At 41.4% G+C, this 19,911-nt stretch overlaps 1 protein-coding gene across 6 annotated transcripts in view; it reads right to left on the bottom strand.

Moving 5' to 3' along the window:
- The window catches only part of LOC106025956 (steryl-sulfatase-like), a 210,672-nt gene that overhangs the window by 150,520 nt on the left and 40,241 nt on the right, over window positions 1–19,911 (bottom strand). The gene's annotated exons all lie outside the window — the stretch shown is intronic.

The following is a 19,911-nucleotide window of genomic DNA, read 5'->3' as shown; positions in this document are numbered from 1 at the left end:
CCCTACATAGGAATTGAAGGTGAGTTCAGAAGCAAGCCAAAGAGATACGGTTCAACTTATGGAAGACATTTCTGTTTCAGTTGCTGATATTCAGATCACAAACTAGTATCTGTCTTACAAAATTCGCTAACATACAAACCTACTATTTGCATTTTAAAATGTGAACTGTAATCCTACTTGGAAAAAGAGATCCGGGAGAGATCATAGGGTTTGAGACCGTTGACAACTGCATAGATTTTTGTAAACTGAGCTCTTGCTTTATTGAAGCTAAGTTTCAAGGTTCCGGAGATTTGGCTCACTTGCTTATGCACTTGCCTGACTGTAACTTTCCAGCAGTAATTTCTGAGGTTCAGTCATTATCCAGGAAATGTTATCCCCCCTCCCCAGAGATGACACTTGAAACTGTTAATTAATCAATCTTGAAGCATGGCTTTGCACGTTAGAGCCTCATACACATGGAACCCTGTGCAGTTGACCCTGCTCCTGACCTTCTCTCTGTAGGAATGACAGCACCCCTGGGGGAGGCCAGTTCTTTTTTCTCCATCACCCTGAAATGCCTTTGAAAGTCATGGCTGGTACAGGGGCTATGATCTGATCTGAGCCACCAAGTGCTCACATCAAGGCAGGTACAGATCATCGTGATCTTTTGCCCACGCTTTTGATTGGCAGAGACTGGAAGGTATCAGCTTGACTCTCAGTGTGCTACCCACCACCGAGGAATGAAGAGAAAAAGTCGAAACATATCCCAGTGTGATCACTGTCGAGAGTCTGCGTTTACAGAGCAGCACAGTGGCAAAGTCTGACGTCCCATGCTAGGAGGACATTATTTTTCATCTTTTTTTACTTGTGTACAGGACACAATATATACATTACTTGCATGAAGTTCGTGCATGCATATAACACACCTTAATCCCCTTCCCCTTCATCCACCTCTAATCCCCAACCACTTTGAGAAAGTCCCATTTCCTTTCTTCCTGTTACCCGTGATTTTGCTTTTTAGTTATGTTTTGGGTTACTCATTATGGAAAATTATCATGAGATAATTAAGCTGTGTGCCTGATATGTTTCATTTAACACCCTGCTCTCAAGGTGAGTCCATCTGCCTACAAATGACTGATGCTGATCTTGCTTTATGGCAGGATAGGATGCCTTTGTGTATGAATACCACGTTTTCTTTATTCACATCTGCTGATAGGCCGTTTCCAAGATGTAGCTAATATGAACTGTGATGCTATTCACATGGGCATGCAAGCACTACTGTAACTGTAACAATACAGTAACTTTAACTCTTTTGGAAAATACTTAGAAGAGGAATGGCCAGGTCAAGTGGAATTTCTTGTTTGATTTTTTTTTTTTTTTTTTTTTTTTTTTTTTTTTTTTTTTTTTAGGAAATCTCCATTGTGATCTCCGTGGTTGTACTAATTACATTAATTTATCAACTAATTTACTAATTTATCCCATAGCCTTGCCAGCATTCGGAAACAGGATTTGAGAGGTCCTAACCCAAGGGCAATATTGTCCTTCGGGGACAAATATTTCTGGTTGTCACCTCTGGGCAAGGTCTAATAGCAGCCTGTGAGTGGGTAGATGTCAGGGATGTTGCTATGATGCACAGGAGTCCTGGGACAGACACAAACCAGCCCAGCCCCCATGCCTGACAATGTACCATCTCTTCCCAAATGACCATGATATCAAAAGTTAAGAATTCTGCATCAGACCAGTGATCCAATTCATATCCATGAAGAGACCCAGCACACACACTGGGACATGAGGTGGGTGGCAGGTTACTGTCTCTGTTTTATTGGACAATCTCAGATAGCAAACGTTCATGCTGGTTGCTCTGTGACTTTAACACATTATATTGAATTTAAATAAAAATTAATAACCCTAATTATTGTCTCATCCATGTGACTGAAGAATACCAAAATGTTAACTCTTTTCTATTAGGAGGAACTTCTATTTGAACGTATTTATGACCTCCAAAATAACCACTTATTGGGTCAAGGATGTAGCTCAACGGCACAGCGCCTGCCTGGCAAGCATGCTGCCATGAGTTTGATTCCCAGTATCAAAACAATTTAAAAAATAAAAATAAAAATAACCAGTATTCGGGCCAGGGATGTAGCTCAGCGGCATAGTGCTGCCTGGCAAATGTGGGGCATGAATTCGATTCCTGGTACCAATAAATAAATAAATAACCACAATTTTCCAATCTCCCTTCCAGAGCCTGTTTGCCTGTTATCTTCATTTGCTTGGCCACATTTTTCAGTCTCCGCCATTTTTCTCGCTCCCTTCTCTAAATGAGGTTGCAGGTATACGTCATCACTGACAAAGATAACGACCTAAGGATAGTGTTGGAATCTGCTGGCCTTTGTCCAGTATTCCAGGATGCAGAGAGCTCTGAGGATCACACGATCTTTGCAATTTCCATTTTGTTTAACTGGCCAACCAAAGCCAACCTGAGTCAGGCCTTAGCCACCAGCTCTACCAACTGTTACATCGGTAGCCATGTTTTCCTTAGCAGCACATCAACGTGCACAGAAGGAACAAGTTGTATCTCTACTGAATTCTCTTTTCATTCTTCCTTACAGAACACAGTCTAGGGAATATTTTCCCAGCACCTATATTGTACGGGCCATTTTAAGCCATTGAGAACTGATTCAAATCATACAAGAGGAAGGTGTAAGTAGGTTTCATGTAAACACTATGCCTGGGATTTTGGTATCCAAGATGGAGAGACTCCACGACCCACACCACAAAGAGAGACATGGAGGGAAGACGGTCTTGTGTTGCTTTTCGTGTGTGTGACTTTAAATCTAAATATACTTTTGAAAATGTGAAAATGAAAAGGTAAAGACATTCCATGAGTAATTGCAAATTCATGGGCAAGAGCCCAGAATGCATAGTTAGTGACTAGAGATGCAGCCAATGGTCCAGGAAGACAGGAAGGAAACAGAAAGATAAGCTGATGAAGTCCAACAGGTTGAACTGTTGTGAAGCAGCCAATAATCCTGGTTTGTGTAAAACTGATGAGTTCCAGTTTCCAAGCTGGGATAGCCCCAGGCATAAGGGGATGAGTTGGATCCCCTACTCGTGAAAGATTCCAGAATATTCCATGCAGAACCTGCATCCCAGAATATTCCATAGAGAACCTGCATTCCAGAATATTCCATGGAGAACTTGCATTCCAGAATATTCCATGGAGAACCTACATTCCAGAATATTCCATGTAGAACATGCATTCCAGAATATTCCATATAGAATCTGCATGGAGAACATCTCTAGTGGATGCTGTGGCATGAGCAAGACCTAAGCTGAGTTTAGTTATTGTTCCTTCCACCTCGCTTCTGGTCACATTCATGGCTGGCTAACACTCAGCCACATCTCTCTCTGGACAGTGTCTTTTGGCCAAGGACAGTAGCCTCTCCCAAAGTGGCATTATCATTCCTATTGGGCAGCCTAAAGACAAGGAATGATCATAAAAGTTACATCTGTCTTTCCTCAAGAAGGGACAGAGGGACTTTCCTGGCTTTAGAGTGTCCTTGGAAGTGGCCTCAGGTCAATGTGGGACCATTGGTGGAACTACTGCCTTGGCTCGTTCTTCTTACCCTACTCCTCTATAAATGTCCATCCTAGGAGTAAATGCCCCAGAAGACCTCTTGAGCATAGCTTTCATTTCAGAATCTGTTCCCCGGGAGTCAATATAAGCTACTATCTGATTGAAAACAAACAAAGAAAAGAGATAGAGGGAAAAAAGAACAACCACAGAAAACCTTAGTTACCAAGATATAGCCTACCTGATCCACACAGGTACTATTCTAGAAAAATAACAAAAATCCACATTTGGGCAGGGAGAGGGGATTCAAAGGTGGGCTGAAATATCAATAGTGGGTCAAGGCTTCCAGCAAATGCAAGATAGAGTCGTCAAGAACTGGGAAAAGCCAACATGCAAGATGCCAGAAATAAGAATTCATTACACCTATCTAACAATGTGCCAAAAATGTAGTCGTATTACTCAAGGATCACTAGAGAAAAGCATTTAGTGAGAGATATACACATAGCAAGAAGGTAGAAGATTGGCTTATAGTGGCTATCCCCAGTCAGGTGCAGGAGAGTACACAGAATCTGTCCACACACTGGAGACTGAAGGATCCAGTCAAAGCCTGGAGCTCATTACAGCGTCCCATGCCAGCCTGAATCAGAAGGCTGAAGAGGATGCACTTGAAACTCGAAGATGATGTCCGAGGTGAAGGCCAAGGCTGACGTAAGCTCCTCCAAAGAAACAGACGTAGTAAGCCGTCCTTCTTCTCTCCCCCTTTATGCCATCCAGCTGACAGCTACCATAGCGTGGGACTTCTGTGTTCGGTAAATTCCATCACCCACATTCGGAACTATGCTGATCCAATTTAGTTGGGTGATTCTTACTCAAACTGACATAATCAGTTAGCTATCACAAGTAGTTTCTGAGGAAATCGATCACCATCACGTCATTAAATAGCATGCAACCAGGACTCAAAAGCATTCAATCACAGAGTTTCTGGCATACTCTCCTTCCTTACATCACTTCCTCTTCCTCCTCTACATCTTCCTCCTCCTCCGCCCATCCATCGTTCTCTTCCTCTTCTTCTGCTACTTCTTCTCCTCCTTCTCCTATTTGTGTTTGTCCTCCTTCTTTAACTCAAATGAAACTGATAATATGATTGATTAAGATATTTAATATTCTATGAAGAGCAATTCTATATTGTTGTGTTTGCCGTGTACTGAGGGGCATGAGGATTATAGCAACAGTATTAATGATGGAATTCTGAGTACATCTCATACCACAGGAATCACCAACTACGGCTACTGTCTGTTTTTTTCAATAAAGTTTTACTACAAGACAGTTGTGGCCACCCCACTCTCTGGGAACTTTTGCACAACGGTTACAGAGTTGGTTGTACGATCTGTGATAAAAAGAAATTATTTTACTACCTGGGCAGAAAATGTTTGTCTATAGCTAACCTATATGAAAAGGTCTGTTAATTGTCATAACCTCTTATTCTTGAGACCAGCAGATATCTGTCAATAGATAAAGTCTTCTAAAGGGTCCTTTGTCACATTACCACGCATCCTTGGAAAATGTGTTCCCTGGCACATTTTCAGGTATGATAATCTGATAGGTAGGCTGATCCTGATATGCTGTCTTCTCAAAGGTATTTAAACATGCAGAGGTCACAAACATAATACAATACCGCAGGTGTGTATACGGGTCATGAACATAATGTAAACTGGTATTTATTAATTTTAATTGAATCTAACTTTCGTGAACTTTTCTTGCAGCTGACATTTTAATAGTGAATCGGAAGTAGCCAGGGTATCCTTGGTCTACCAACAATATTCAATAGATGACAAGAACGTACCTATCAATATTCAATAGATGACAAAATCCAATAGATGACAAAATCCAAGATTGTGGAAATTGTAGAAATCTGGTGAATTTTATCAAAGTGAGCATCAAGGTGTCACTTTATACAGGAAGAACAACTCTTCCTGTTAGAGGCCACTTTTTAACAGGATTCATTTTTTGACTGGCAGTAGCAGGTGAGAAAGAAAAAAAAAAAAAAAAAAAAAAAAAAAAAACGCCATGTGACATTTCTTCATTTCTCGGTGGAGATACAATCCTGTGGTAGGAAGGTCAGCCGGCATGATTACGAAGTGATAGGAGAACTTGCAAGCATTTTCAGTATCTGAGCTTGATTATAAAACAGTACTGAGGATTCAAACAGACCTGGACTCGATTTTGTGTGTCCTCAATCTTACAACTCATTAAAAAATTCCTAAACCAGGTGTGGTTGTGCATACTGTCATGCGGGTTCCTTAGATGGCTGAGGTAGGAAGATCACAAGTTCAAGGCCAACCTGAGCAATTTAGGAAGAGACTGTCTCAGAAGAAGAAATAAACATAGAGAAAGATACAGCTCGGTGCAAGGCTCTAAGTACAAGACCCCGACATGGGAGGGAAAAATAGAGAGAAAAAGAAAGAGAAAGACATTCTAAACTTGGATGCTGAACCATTGAAGAGGAAAAAAAAAAAATTCCACTGCAGAATTTTCCTGTTGTGTTCCCTTCCCCGGGGCTTCATTTCACATGTGCCAAAGGAACAGGGTTGTGTTTGCTTAGGGACCTACTCACTTGGCTCGCTCAAGATGTGATTGTTGTTGGCCACCTCCCATTTATGCTAAGGGCATCACATGTTACTTGAGGACACCATATTTCAAAACCAAAAATGAAAGGTTATCCATAACACTGGGTAATCCTTCTTCATAGAAAGCAAATGGATATCTTCATTTGCAAATTCGTTTGCACTGGTGATACAATTATAAAGCCCCATGACAAGCCATGGCACGTGGTTAACTCTAGGTCTGGAACTTGCAGCATTCAAACTTCGAGGTGTGATCTTAGGGAAGTGACAGCGTGTATCTCTGCAAAGTGTAATTCTCTGCAAGTATGCCATATCATCATTTTATTTCCATGATCCCTAAAGCTTTGGCACATCATCGAAGTAAGTGTCATGAAACGTTTCATAGGGTGACTGTTTCAGTTTGTTGTGCCGTGAGTTCTGGAGAGGACAAGGAAATGTCCTCGGGCTTAAGTTTAGCCCAGACATACCAATGAAGAGTTCTACAAAGGTAAAATTCTGTGAGTTCTGTAAAAGTTAAAATTCTACGAATTAACATGAATTCACGAATTCTATCCGTGATAAAATTGAATTTTAACACGGATAGAAATGGGGAAAAAAGATCGAGGAAAACATAAGCTTCTGTGTGGCAGCTGGTTCTCTCTGGGATTCTTTGGTTCACAGGTGCGCTACTGTAACTTTGTCCTCGTTGAACTAGGCTATTCCCTCTGCAGGTCTTCATCGCGTTGGTGGGTACTGGCTGCAGAGTCTCAATTTCTCCTTCTCACAAGAACACCATCCTACAGGCTGAAGGACCCACCTCACTCCATGAGGACCCTTCTATAACTTCACCTCTGCGGTGGCTTGGTAACAGTTAATCCCTGCCAAAGCACATGTTGGAATATACTTCCCACCTTGGGACATTACAGGGTGAATCCATCGTGACATACTAGGGCTCTACCCTCGGAAGAGATTAATGCATTCCTTCTATTAACAGATTAATGGATTACTAGCTTAGTGGTTTATCTCAGAAATAGAACTGCTGTAAAGACCAGCTGGGTTAGGTCACACACACACACACACACACACACATGCCCTATCTCTGCCTTTGGAGTCCTATCAAATAAGGACTCCCAAACTTCAGTTTCTAGACCCGTGAGTCAAAATACATGTTTTCACTCCTATAAGTTGCTTTGTTCTTAATAACAGCGAAAGAATGAGTCAAAGGTCCAGCATACTCCCGCATGACCTCGCTGAAATTTAACTAGTTATACACCCAACAACTCTGTTTCCAAACAGGTCGTGTTTTGAGGTTCTAAGAATGACATTGACTTTTCCTGAGTGGTGGTGGTGAGGCAATACTGAACTCAATGCACGCAGCTTCTGGAAAAATAGATAGGGGCTCCGTGTTCATCCCACAGGAACCAAAGAACTAGGGGCTGGGGATTTAGCTCAGCGGCATAAGCACCTGCCTTGCAAGCAGGCGGTTGTGAGTTCGATCCCCGGTACCAATAAAAAATAGAAAGAATCGAAGAACTGGAGCCAAGATTGTCAGCAATGTTCTCCTTTCCTTCCTGTCTCAAACAAGGACTCACAATGAACGCCAGAATCCCATGCAGGTATTTGTTTTCCGGACAACTCTCCTGTCCAATGTTTTGTCCAACTTTCTAGGAACAGGTTGTGTTTGGGAAAAGACTGTCTTCCCATTACAAAGAAAGCTCTGCTGGTATCATGATCAGAGCTAGCGCTGGAATCATTCCTGCTGCTATTCCAAAAGCTATGCCATAGCTAAGGACTCCCGCATGGTTAAAGGCAACCTGGGGCAAGCATCCCTCATTAGCAGGGTCAGCAGGGTAGGACTCCATGAAGTCCACCACAGAGTGCTTGAGGTTGCAATCCCAGTAGGCAGCCAGTTGTACACAACTGTGTGTCTTCTGTTCAACTAAATGTTAACACTATAAGGCAAAAGCTATATAAGTAACTGTTATATTGTATTATTTATAGCATGACCATGAGGAAGAATAAAAGCCTGCCCATGTTGGGTAGAGGCCTACCAACATTCTACACACAGGCAATAGTGCCATTTCTGTTTCAGGGATGTGCCATCCACAGTAGCTGAAATATTGCATATGTAACCCTTAGATGTGGGGTCTAAATGCCCCTGCTTCATTAACATTTATTAGACAGAAAAATATTCTCATATTCTACAGCAGACCAGAGTGATTATAGATAACAAAAATGGTATTTTATGGGAACTGGAGGAGAGTTCAAAGGTCCCCAACATAAAGCAATAGTAAATGTTCAAAGAGCTGGAAAAGCCAATTATCTCGATCTATTATACACTGCATCGGCATATTGAATTATCACACCACACACTATAAATAGGGACAATTATCGTGCATGAAAATTTTAGAAACCCATCGTAAGTAGTCATCATTAGGACTGATAGATAAAGGCAACAAAAGGGGAGCCTTGAAAAATACAATCATGTTATAACCAATAAAAGAAAATGCTTTTTGTTTTTAAGGCCGCTTTTTCAGCGTCAGTCCACAGAACAGTGAAGCAACCAGGTCAGCTTTCAACAGGAAGCTTCTAAGGCAGATGCTGATATTGGAGGCCAGAGGCATCTCAACCAGCATCTCTCAGATGTGGCATCTGCTCTTGATGATGCTGTGGGGCTGTGTCCCACCGAGTGACCGGTGGAGGTCACAGACACAGGGTCACTGGATCGCAAACCATGCAGCTCTGGACCAACCACACCACTAAATGTTTGTGGACCCAAATCGTTGTCTACATCATCTCTCTTAGAGATTTTTCTTGACTCTGCATGGACTTTCCTTCAATCCTCCCTAAAACAGTGTGTCTTTGAGCTACCCACTTTAACTTCTCTTGAGGAGGTCTTTCCTTCTTAACCCAACATTAAGGTTTGGTTTTTAAGCACGCTGGCTAGGTGACCCTTCCCACTGCAGTGTGCTAGTGAGCTGCAAACAGGGGCAGCATATGCTGGCCCCGCCCCTCTGGATCAGTCAAGCTGCTAAGACCTGCAGTGTATTATTGTGTGCCACCTCCCCTCCGGGTCAGTCAAACTTCTGAGGCTTCACTGCGTTAGTGTGTGCTACTGCTGTAGGGAATTGATTTGGGATAACCCTATTGGGTCTCAGCCAGATCACGTGACCCAGGCCTACCTCACTCCACCAATCGTGTTCGGGAAGGGAACAACTGACTGAAGTCACTGCTGCCCTTATACTTGCCAGTCCTGCCCAGTCCCAGAATTTCCTTTGCCAGAGCCCCATTTCTGTGGAATGGCTCCACTACCATCACTCACCACAGGTTGGTGCTCCCCACCAGCTCAGCTCTCCATTTGACTGGCCGACCCCCAAACTCAGTATAACTGCACCTCCATTGAGTTGAAGTGGTGGGACCTCAGACAGCCCAGCAAGTCACCCATTGTGGCAGGAATACTGAACCTTTAGCTGTTGGAATAGCAGCACCGGGACTGTATGTTTGATTGGTTCTTATCACCTTAGTTTCTTCTTGGGACGAGAGAATTCATCTCCCTCTATTTGGGGCTCCCTATGCTGTATTATATTGAATTCTAAGTTGACCATCTCAGGGAGCCTCTGTAGCCAGCTGTTATCTATCCACCATCTTTGCTCCGCCAAGGTTTGGTTTTTAAATGTCACCCAAAAGCACACATGTGGAAGGCTTGGCGGCCACTAGCTAATGGTGCTATGTGCAAGACTATATGAACTTTAAGAGGAGAAACCTAGTGGGAGGAAGTGAGGTCAGTGGGGGTGTGGCCTCGAACAGGATATTGAGACTTTATCCTGCTTCTTAGTGACCAGGGACTGAAGCCTCTGAAACCATAAGCCCCAAATAAACCTTTCCTCCTTCAAGCTGATCAACTCATCCATTTTGCCCCAGTGATGCAAAGCCAGCTACCACACTAGGATTTTTAGGCAGTCCACGTCAACAAACAGTTTGCAATTTTACCCAGAGACCTATCAGCTGCCAGGTTGGTCTTCAGACCTTAATATTTGATGCTAAAAATGAGAATGTACTAAATTAAGAAATATTTTTAGGGACTGGGGATTTAGCTCAGCAGCCTAAGCACCTGCCTGGCAAGCACAAGCTAATGAGTTCAATCCCTGGTACCAGAAAAAAAATTTTGCACAACTTTAAAAGTGAAAATGGTTAACTGACACTTTTGCTTTGTGAATGTGTTATGGAATACATCTCACATCCCATGATTTAGAAGACTTGGTGGCTCTGCCTGCCAAAACCAGTAAAGTAATGTCCCCTTCATGGACATTAAACACCCTTTTCTTCAATGCAGCGTATCTGAATTATGAGACTTGCAGAGATGCCATCTAGGAGAAATGGCTATGTACTGATAACAGGTTGATGAGTGGTGTTTGACTTATTAGAACACTTTGTCAGCTTCTGAGTGTGGATTTTAAAAAGCCATTTAGAAGAAAATTCATAATTACTTGCTTTCAGTGTGAAATTATTAATGTTGAGTAGCTAGGGGAATACATGGAGCTTGTTAGCTGTCTCAGGTGACAACTTTTATGAATTACCTAGTACTTGGTTACTCCCTTCTCCTAAATGAAATCCCATTCCTTCAATTCAAACCTAGTTGTCCAGCAATAAGTAACCTCAAGAGAGTTTGTTTGAGTATTTTTCCTGGGGTCTTGGGAACACCTGTGAATTAAGGCCCTGCCTGCAAGTTTACTGGCTCTGTAGAGTTTAAGGAGTACTTTCTAGTAGTAATTATAATCCAAATACTGTATTTCACACATCAGAGGACTGATCAAGTGCATCCCATAAAATGATGATGGCATATCAGGTCTCTGAGTCCCATATTCCCTTCCCCCAAGGAGTAGAATATAGAAGGACATGGTACCTGTTCTTTGTTTTTTAATGAAGCTATCATAGATAAGTAAAAATTATATAAATGTATGATATACATGACATTTGGCTAGAGGTATACATTTTGAAATGGGTATATCAAGCTAATTGACCTCCATCTTCTGACATATTTATTTTTTGTGTTTAGAATATCTTGGAAGTTTAAAAAACCATAGTATGTTATTCCTAATGTATAATAACCATGTTACACCAAAGGTACCTTGAACTTGTTTCTCCAGTCCAACTCGTACCTTTTGACCAACACTGTTCCTGAGCCTCATCACCTGGCAACCACATTCTACACTCTGTGTGGTGAGAGTTCCAGGATTGAAAGCTGTGAACGTCTTTGCTAAGTCATGAGGGTTGGAGGACAGGGCTAATCATGAGGGCTGATGGGTAAGTAATGTTAGCCTCCTCATAGCAATGTCTGTAACTGATGGGAATGTTGGTGTTTCCTGATGTTTCACGGACTGTTGGTACCGAAACTAGAGAATAATTGTGCCACACAGGAATATCCACAGAATATGGAAGAATTCAAAGGTGAAAGAGAAAGAGAGAGCCAGGTATGACTTTCCTGAGAGGTATGATGGCAACAAATAAAAATCAGGCAAATGTTTTATCCAGGAAGATTTAAAGTAGAATTTTGCAGGAAGTTACTACTTGGTGATATGAATAGGCTGCAGTGAGGAACCCAACCAAGGGAGTAAGATGAAGGTCGATAGGCATGTTAGTCAACCTTCCATTGCTATGACAAAATACCTGACACAAACTAATTGAAAGGAAGGGAGGGTTATTTGAGGGTCACCGTTTCAGTGTGTAAGAGGGGTCTTCAGGTGCTCAGATTCCTTCACTGAATCTGTAACGAGGCATCTTTTCCTCCAAAGGGGCTCCATTAATAATGGTCAAGTGAACCCTAAAATATAGCATCATTGAACAAAGTTGCACGTCTCAGTACAACTTTTTGAGCTCAGGAAGCTCAAAAAAAAGAAAAAGAAAAATGTATTTAGATATTCTTGTTAATGCTCAATTAGAATTAAGGACCTTTTGATTTTTCACATGGTCTGCATTCATAGAATTAATTTGCTGCACAACCAACTTTTGTCTCTCCCTATATCCACCAGAAGTCCTTGAATTGATACCAATATGTTAACCAAAGCAAAAGTTCTCTATTGTATAATATCAATGAATGGTAAAAGGGCAGGAAAAATTCATGTTACCAATAACTTCTTCATGAACAAAAGTATTACTTGTACAGTCATATTATTTTAGTAAACCATGTTATTTATTACTAATCAACTCCTCAATGGTGAAGGGTTGTTATTCCCCAAAGATTCTGATCCAAGTCTATACTTACAGTCTACACCAATAAAAAAAATAAATATGTTAGACAGAATAAGGCCCCTAAAGACATCCCCATCTTAATACCAAGATCCTAAGATCTCTCTGGCAAAACAGACTTTGCCCAAGTGGTTAAAAGAACACTTTGGAAATGAGGAAAAAGTACCCTGAGTCTTCCCAGAGGCCCAAGGGTAAACATTTCCCTAGTAAGATGAAATTGGTTTTTAAAGAAATGTGATATACCTTGCAGGAAAATTGTTCTCACAGGCACACAATGAGGAGACGGTAGATTAAAAAGTTTTTCAAAACAAAACAAAAAAATGAGTCCAAAGAGAAGCCAATTAAAATAGTGTTAGCCACGACTTTCCAGTCTGGCTTGCACTTGTTCTCTGAGATAGGGGACGTGTGAATGGGCTGCACTGAGGTTGCTCTACAGAGAATGATTTCCACACCTTCAATATTCATTTAGGCTTCCCCTCCAAACCAAGCTGCCTGGCGATGGCTGAATCATGAAGCTGATTTCTCCCATCTACTCTTGGGTCCTCAATCTTTGGCTTCCCCTTGTATTTTGCCTTGCCCTGGTGAAGTCTTTGGGAATGACTCACACTGACAAATAGAAAGCTCTGTATCGATGGGATTTTGGCCAAGCCCATCACAGGGTGAGTTTCCTAGCAACTTGGAGAAAATCACATATTTTTACCACATAAAGGGCTGGGGTGCCAAGCATCAATCACGCCCCCAGAAAGGAGGGTAGTTCAAAAGGTATTTCATTCAGAGAGAACTGGATAAAGACATGGGAATCAATGGTAGTGTTTCTAGGATGGAGACCAGATGACAGGGACATCATTCATTGAATAAGCATTTTCTGTCATGGTAGGATACGTCACGTGGAAATTTCTATACCACAAACTCTGTCTCACACACAAAATTATTTACAATACTATATAACATGACCTTTAGCCTATAGGTACAAAGTAGACATGAAACCCAAATAAACTTTGTGCTTAGACTTTGGCCTCCTCCCAAAGATAACTCATGGTTTATGTAAAACTAGATTTCAAAGGTCAAAAAACAAAATCTGAAATGTCCCTGGTTGTCACCATCTTGGTTAAGGGAATCTCACCCTGTATAATCCTTCTGTAAACAAGACATTTATTTCCTTCCCATTTCACAGAAGAAACTGCTTTATGCTATACTTTTAAGTCCTTGAACCATTCTTTATTCATTTGCCAAACCTTAACACTGAACACTGCAGTGCTGGTCATTTACTGTTATAGATTTTAAAATCAGATGACTGCTTTCTCCTGGATCCAATCACCTGGGCTTCGGCAACCCATTCATCCTCATTCATGATGGAGCTTTTCAAAGCAGTATTCTAACTACAGGATGAAGTTTCCTGAAAGAAACGAGTCTACTGGATGTTAAGCTTTGAGCTGGGCGAGATTTCTGGGGATGCCTGGTGGCTAAAACTCCCCCAGCACCAATAGATCAGGTCTCTCTGTATCACTTTTTCTACTGTAGGTAAGAACTTGTTGCTCTGGATCAGCCCCAAGGGGTGATGGGATATTCCCTAATTACATCACTTTGAATTTTTTTCTTTCTCTCTCTCTTTTAGAAAATCTTTCTCCAAGAATAGTGAAATAGTGATCCTGCGTCTAGATATAGATCTTTGTTGTCACTTTTTTTGCATTCGATCAGAATTTTTATTTCAATTATCCACAAAGCAATCTAATAATTCATAAAAACAGTAAGTTTTAGGCTATCATTATTTATTTTAAAAAAGTGTCTGTGCCTGAAGGCTATTTTTGCCAACTCCATTTTTGGTAAGGATTAAGTTCCACATTAAGACATTGAAGACGAAAGCTTTTGGGAACCGCTTCAAATATACAAAAATGGTTTGAGCGTTTTAACTGAATGGAGCAGTTTCTTCTAATCACAGTCATATAGTAAGAATAAAGCACTAACTTAATGTGTATTCATTTTAACTTGTTAATGTATTTTTAAGTTGCCAAGAAAAATATTATCACCTTTTGATAATTATCACTTTTGATTTGCCAGTGTCCTGTATGTATCCCTTACCTTACCCTGAACTACATCTTGCTGAAGAATTACGTGCCTGTGTAAAGAACAGCAGCCTAAGATGCAAAATAAGAACAGCTGTTGCTTGTTGTAACAAATATTCCTGAGGGCCTAAGGAGTGCGAAGAATTTCAGCCGCAGTTCTTAGGAGAAGACCACAGTTAGAGGTGAGGAGATAAAGTAGCAGAAGACAGGTTATGTGATTTGCTGCCACTGAAGATGACACAGCAGCATTTAAAAGAAAACAAAAAGGGAGATGGGGTGGAATTTATGAAATAGGGACATTTATTGGCCCATTAGAGGGTCCCACACAAGAGGGATATAATAATGATCAATACCCAAGGAGTAATCGGACAGTGTTCACAGGCCCTGGGCTTAAAGAAACTTGATGAGCTCTATAAGAAAGTGACACCTGAAATACCTTTGGGGCGTATCCCAGCCCTGGGGATGAAGGTTCTCACCGAGGTGATGGGCCCCTTCTAAAACTGATTTACCCGATGTCAGGCACGAATATTTTATTGTAATTTAATAAAAGTGACAGAATCATACAAACGCGTGAATTAAATGAAACTCCCCCAAAAGTTGTAAAAATGATTTTCATCAAAATCACCAACAGAAAAATGACAAAAATGGAACTCTTTACAGAGATATTACGCTACATTTACTAAGCCTGTGACATTGTAAACTGAAGTTGTATCTTAACGTTCGATTCTCTCTTATTTTTAATTTTAAACTAGGAAATAAACCCAGTGCCTTCACCCTCAGCTGCACCCAAATCCCTTTTACTTATTCATGTATTTTGTTCTACAAAATCTTGCTAAGTTGCCTAAGCTGTGCCAGAACTTGAGATCTTCCTGCCTGAGCTTCCCAGGGTGATGGAATTAGAGGAAAGCACCACTCTGATGACTTCTTCTTTTTCATTCTTTGCATTAAATGCATACTTGTAGACGGGGCTGAATTTTCTCCTATTGGCCAAGGAGGAGGTCAACAGTCTTTAACCTGCTGCGGCTTTAAGTGAAACTCTATTATAATGTGAAGCTAATTTACACAGCCAAAGTGCAGAGGGGCATTTGACTGCGTCTTACAAAAGATGCTTCCATGCACAGTGGCTCAGCGGGTCCTTGGGGCAAACAGCAAAAGATGTGAAGGCTGTCAGGCCACTTTCAAGATGGGTGGGAACATTTCCTAGAGTGATACTGACACCCAGATGTCGCATCCTCCTCCTAAGCAATTCCTGTTGTACTCAGGGGTCCCAAGGAAAGCAGTAACACACAGGACACATCATTGATAGTATTGTTTATGATGGTCACCCAAGGAGTCACACACAGAGAAAGTGCAGGAAATCTGTCTATATACAAAAGACCTAGAAAATCCAGCTGAGGGCCTGGATCCCACAGCAATGTCCTGCATGATTTCAGGAAAAAACCTAGAGCCCACGACAATGACCCACGCAAATCTATCTCACAGATCTGCACTAGGAAGGCCCAAAGGTCAGCAGTGGATGCTAGAAAGTCTGTGCCAGTAGGGTGAAGGAGCTGTGCCAGCAGGCTGAAGTTTCTGCACTGGAGCCAAGAAACGAAGCTCAAAATAAGGATCAAGGGTCCCCTGCACAGTACCACAGCCATCCCAGCGCCTTTTTAGGATATAAACAACTGATGCTCTTAGAGATTATCAACTGACCGTAATTAACATTTTTGGTGACATGTACCAAGAGAGACCAGTATCTTCAAGATTATTTCCATCACACTAGCCACTACCTTCTCCTGGTCTCCCTTCTCCTCCTTCTCCTCCTCCTCCTTATTCTTGTAATATATTTAGGAGGGCAAAGTGCAGAATCATCACTAGTTTAAGTATAGAAGCATTCCTTATGATAATGCAGAAAAGTGTAAAAAAAATCTTTTAATTTTCTATTACGTAGTGTAGCTACATTATTCGGGTATATTTTGAGTACTTTAAGAAGATAAACACTTAGAAATATTAGATTGCATGGCTTTGCCTGGCATCGTATTTATCTGTGAGTTAAAGTACACAGAACTAGAATGTAATAGGATAAAACAGTATCTGTCAATTTAGAATAAAAATGTCAGAGCCTAAAATGCAGAATTGGTCACACTACAGTGGAGGGTTTTAATCACAACATATTTTCCCTGTAGAAGGTTGCAAAGACTAAACGCTAATTATCTCCAATCAAATCTACTTCAATTCAATGGCTATTGTAATCTAGGTATAAAGCAGATGGGAAGCCCTCTTTCTAGACATGTGGTTAGGGATGAGCCAATTGCATATCAGCTGTGGCCTTCAACAGCATGCACAGAGATGCCATGGTCGATCCATGCTCCTGAAACATAGTGGGAAGCAGCAGGGAGAAATGTAACATCTCCTTCCTTCCACGATGTTAACGATGCCCATCTAATTAAGTAATTACATAGCATACGTAACATTTTTGCAGCTTGGCATTAATGCATCAAAAGGCTATAGGTTAGTTTAATGAAAAAGAATTTTCAGCCAGGCACTTAGCTCAATGGCAAGGCCCACTTGACTTTGGCCCCTCCAAAGGCTGCTATCTGAACCTAGAAAACCTGATCAGACTCAAATAATGCTTTCTACAAAAGGCTCATCTTGCTTAAAAGATGCACATATTAAATGCAGAGCTGAGGTTTAGAAATCACAGGTCTGGAAATTATGTTTGCACAGGAGCTGAGGGTACATAAGATTTCATTCACTTATTTATCACTTATTTTTGTAGTTCTGCAATTGAACCCAGGGCCTCCTGCACGCTAGGCAAGTGCATTAGGACTGAGCGTCATCTATAACCCTATTTTTTTTAAATCCAGATGACACCTGGATTATGCTGATCATGCTGGTCTTGAACTCACGATCCTGCTGTCTCGGCCCTAGGAGTAGCTGGGCATACAAGCATGCACCACCAGGCCTGACAAGACAGGCTCTTTCTACAAGTAAATTAACACCATCAACCCTTGGTATCTGCCAGTTGGCTCCATATCTGAAGATTCAGCTAAAACTATAGACTGGAAAAGAAAAAAAAAAGATTTGTATGTACACTAAGCACGCACGGACTTTCACCCCTGCTATGATTCCCTGGACACTACAGGGTGACAACTATTTACAGAGCTTTTGCATGACTTCAGGAACTGCATCTTATCTAGACCCAATTTAAAGCACAGAAGGACATAAGCTGGTTTTATGTAAAGGGAGGTCATTTTTCTATGAGGGACATGAACATGTGTGTATATTTGTGTCTACAACAGAAGAAGAATACATTAAAATCAACTCCCCACAGATACTTAAGGAGGCTTGTAATTTAAAACCAATGATAACAGCTCCTACATGAATAGAATCTGAATATTCATAGGCAATTGGCCTTTGAAATCTGGATATTATTCATAAGGAATTGGCCAGCTAAATTTGAACAGTCATAGGTGACTGACCTTTGAAATTTAGATACTTGTAGGTGATTTGCCATATGTACAACCCTCAGTGTTGTTCCACCTGTGGACCAGGGCAGGCTGAGACTAGAACTCCCATCTTGTGCGATCAGGAGGTACTGGAAGAGAGGGCTAAAGAAAAGTAGGTACCACCGTGGGGAGCAGGAAGTCTTCACCAACCTTTTTATCCTCCGCCCAACTGGTCAATTTAGACACAGAAGCAGTGACTCAGAAACTCCTGGATTGCAAGGCAATCACAATGCACAATTCGTCCCATGGATTTTGATGACACGGGCAGAGCTTCCAGCAGGTGACAACTTGAAGCCACACCCTGAAGGAACTACATGCACAGACACACCCACCATCTCTGGTGAGATTCTGGATTTTTCCACACTCGATCAAACCTGCCTTAGGTAATGCCTTGCCAAGTAGCCTGCAGGATGGACAGAAATAAATCTCACAGGTGCCAATAATGTAAACTGAGTCTCTGCCACACGTGCCTATGAGAGTAAGCCCAGTGTTACGATCTCTAAGTGCATCCCAAATCCTACAAATAGCTCATATTTACCCTTATTTATGGCAGAGTAGTACTCCACGGTGTGTAAACACCACGGTTTGCTTTATCCAGCCATCTGCTGATGGATATAGAGGCTGCTTTCAAGGTTCAGCTATTGTGAGTGGTGCTGCTACAAACATGGGTGTGCATGGAGCACTGAAATATGATGCCTTTAACTCTTTTGGGGAGATACTTTGAAGAGGTAGAGCTGAGTCAAGTGGCCTTGCTATTTTCCGCTTTTCACAGAATCTCCATATTTTTTTCCACAGTGGTTGTATGAGTATATGCTGCCACTAGCAATATGGAAGAGTTTCTTTTTCCCCACAACTGCACCAGCATTTGCTTGCTGGTTTATTTTTTAGTTCTTGATGACAGCCATCCTTTCCACCTCGCAGAGTGACACCATAATACTAGTGAATAAATCAGACACTGTAGATTAAGTATTGCATAGTTCACTTAGCATGAGACACCCACAATATAAATAATTGCAAGAGTGAAATAAAAGGTAGATGATAGGAACAGTGTGGTAGACTTTGAGGAAGTGGGAAGGGGATTGGAGGGTTGGGGGAGACGAGAGAGGAAAGAGGTAAAAGGATTCAGATGTGATTGGTGGATCTGGGATTGAGCTCAACAGCATAAGCACCTGCAGGGCAAGCATTAAGCTGTGAGTTCCATCCCCAGTACAATAATAATAATAATATTAAGAAGAAGAGGAAGAGGAAGAAGAAGAAGGAGGAGGAGGAGGAGAAGGAGAAGGAGGAGGAGGAGGAGGAGGAGGAGGAGGAGGAGGAGGAGGAGAAGAAGAAGAAGAAGAAGAAGAAGAAGAAGAAGAAGAAGAAGAAGAAGAAGAAGAAGAAGAAGAAGAAGAAGAAGAAGAAGAAGAAGAAGAAGAAGAAGAAGAAGAAAAGAAGAAGAAGGAGAAGAAGAAGGAGAAGAAGAAGAAGAAGAAGAAGAAGAAGAAGAAGAAGAAGAAGAAGAAGAAGAAGAAGAAGAAGAAGAAGAAGAAAAGAAGAACAAGCAGCAGCAGCAATTGGTACATACATGACCCACTGTGTACTACTAGGTATAGCCCCTAAACTATTGAAACCATTAGAATCCAACATGGATCTGTACACCCACATATACAGCAGTATCATTCATGAATGTGGTTAGTATGAATCTCAAAATTATTTTAAAAAAGAGAGAAGAACTCAAATTCTGATAGGACAGATGTACATGGATCTGTACACCCACCAATACAGCAGTATCGTTCATGACACACACAGGGATGGGTACTTGGGGTGGCCTGTGCGTCGTGGTTGTCATGAATGATACTGCTGTATTGGTGTATTTGTTTAGGGGAAAGACATGAAACAGATGTGCACTGGGATGTGAACAAACCTCAGAAAGCAATGTGCTTAGCAAGGGAAGGGAAACACAAAAGGTT

This window comes from Cavia porcellus, unplaced genomic scaffold, assembly GCF_034190915.1.
Source record: "Cavia porcellus strain 051 isolate PalLab524CR breed Dunkin Hartley unplaced genomic scaffold, mCavPor4.1 scaffold_33, whole genome shotgun sequence".
NCBI classification, from domain to species: domain Eukaryota; kingdom Metazoa; phylum Chordata; class Mammalia; order Rodentia; family Caviidae; genus Cavia; species Cavia porcellus.
Note: the sequence above shows the minus strand (reverse complement) of the source record. Positions and strands in the feature narration are given on the sequence as shown.